Raw genomic sequence first — 2,906 nt, forward strand, 5'->3', positions numbered from 1 at the left:
TTATCTTATATCATTAATATACCTTCACTATATAATATGTATATACTATATATATATATATATATATATATATATATATATATATATATATATATATATATATATACACATATATACTATATATATATATATACATATATATATATATATACCTATACATACACACATATATATATACACATTATCGACTATATCAATACGTACTATATACATCACATACGTACACGAGTATATATCTTATCCAATAATATAATGCGATGTATTTCATATACATATTATATACATCACATACGCGATTTTACTATGCCATTGTATTTCACATATACTCAAATAAATTATCGGTTGATTTATCTTATGTCATTAATATACCATCGCTATATAATATGTATATGTTATATATATACATATACATACACACACATATACACACTATCGACTATATCAAGTTCAAAATACGTACTATATATATCACATACGTATGCAAGTATATTATCCAATAATATAATGCGATGTGTTTCTTATACATACTTAGATTAGTGATCTATTAATTATATTGGATTAACTTAATATATTAGGTTTTGATTATATTTATAATTAACTAGGTGTTACTTAAAATTATTTAATTTATAATTTTTTTACTTCAAAAATCGACCACAAGTGGTCGATTTTGTAAAATTTTTTAAAATTATTTTCTACAAAAACCGACCACATGTGGTCTGTTTTATAAAATTATTTTTTAATAATTTTTTATTAAAATCCAAACACTCGTGGACGATTTTATTATTTTTTTTAAATTTTTATTTGTTAAATAAATAATAATAATTATTAAAATTATTGTAATAATTATTTTTATTTTTTAAAATATAAAACCGACTACTCGTGGTTGTTTTTTTTAAATTATAAAATAAAAAAAATTTAAAAATCGACTACCAATGGTCGATTTTTTCCGACCACAATTTGTGGTCGGTTTTACCCGTTTTTTTAGTAGTGTAGGAAAAAAAATTCATAGTATACATTATTAGTATATGATGAGCACGCCCACCTGCATACAGAAAAATTTCCAAATGGTAGCTCACATTATCTCCACTAACAATTCTACAATATAACATTTATAAAGGCTATCTACACTCGAAAATATAAGAAAGTCAAGTACAAGGCAACAAACACATAGGTAGAGATGCAAATGATGCAGTACAATGTAATGATGGTGGGATAATAATGATATGAACCATCACATATCTCTCGTATATGCCTTTCGATCCTATTCACATCTAGGACAAGACCATATACATTTACAATCTCAATCTTAAGTATCATATTTTTTTAGCCTACTTGCTTGTAGGATATGATCATATACTTTCACACTCTCAAAGTCATATCTCAGTCAACCTTGCCGGCTAATGGTCATGGCCAAGGGTTTTATAAAATATTTTATTTTCTTTCAAAACCAATGTTCTCAGTGGAATCAGTGTTCCTCAGTGGTATTAGTATCTTATGAATATGTATGTATGAAATGAGGATGTAACGCTCACAATCAATCGGTATGAAGATGATAATCAATTCAATACAAGTATAAATGAGCTCAGAATCAACTCAACATGTCAATAACTCATGATATAAGCTCTCGCTTGGCACCACTAGAATAAATAATCATGTAAGACAATAATAATATCATTTCAAATCCCTCACTCGAGCATCATTATAATGATAAAGACAAACAATACTCAAAAAGGCCTATCATATCTACTCAAGCTCCCGCACAAGCATCATAACAATAACAATAACATTTAAATGCACAATAAGGCCTACAAAATCAAGTAAATCCCCCACACAGGCATTAAATTAATTAAATATAATCTTTCAAGTCAACAACAATATGCATATAAGCTTCCACACAGGCAACACGATAATAATAACAACCTTAAAACTATAGTTTTTTCTTCTGATTTCCTAACTAATAGCATGCTTTATGAGAATGGCTAGCTACCCAACTCAGTCTGAAGAAAGTTAAGCCATAACCTATCTCGAGAAGCCAAAATCCAAGCCTAGACCCTTCACTGCTGAGCCTTTCCTTTACTAGCAATCTAGGAATGAACTAAATCTATCAAAACATAATCTATACATCAAAAGAAAATTGATGATACCCCTATTGACTATATTTAATATGAGTCCAAAAATCATACAAAAAATACATTCGAAATCTAAAGGTACTAGAAACATGATTGTTATATCAAAAAGAGTCTACATTTAAAAACCCATATAAAAATGAGTTGAAAATTAAGCTCAAATTAAAGAAATTCAATCTAATGTTACACACGTAAAAATTACAAAAATCAAATTTGAAATCGAGTTTCTAAAGTTTATTGAAGATGGAATCGATAGAAAATGATAAAAATGTGAATTTGAAACCTATCCATAAGTTTTTGGTGAAAAACCCCTTGAAATCATCACTCCCAGAGGTTCAAAGATGAGAAATTGATGAAAAATTACAAAAATAAGATTTTCGACTATTCTGGTTCACCTTGCCTCACGATCGCATTCAATCCATCACAATCGAGAGAGCCAACGAATGACCAGAAATAAAAGTTATTATCGTGATTGCAAGAAAGGAGTCGCGGACATGGCAGATGAGAAATTCAATCCTTCATGAATACGGTCCCACCATTGTGTTTGCAATAAAGAGTATTTTCCTTATCCTCGATCACGATCTGGGTCTTGTAGCAACAATTCAACTGTTAATGTAAGTTTTCAAATTCTCTGAACAAACCCTCAAGATTCGTTTGAGACATCACCAAAATAAACTAGACATGTTAGGTTATTTTCGATGTTCTGGACTCAATGACACTATCAGATTTTTGACAAATAGTCATTTACAATTATTTAGCTCCTGAGGTCCCTTTAGGCTT

This window comes from Capsicum annuum, chromosome 7 (assembly GCF_002878395.1).
Source record: "Capsicum annuum cultivar UCD-10X-F1 chromosome 7, UCD10Xv1.1, whole genome shotgun sequence".
NCBI classification, from domain to species: Eukaryota; Viridiplantae; Streptophyta; class Magnoliopsida; order Solanales; family Solanaceae; genus Capsicum; species Capsicum annuum.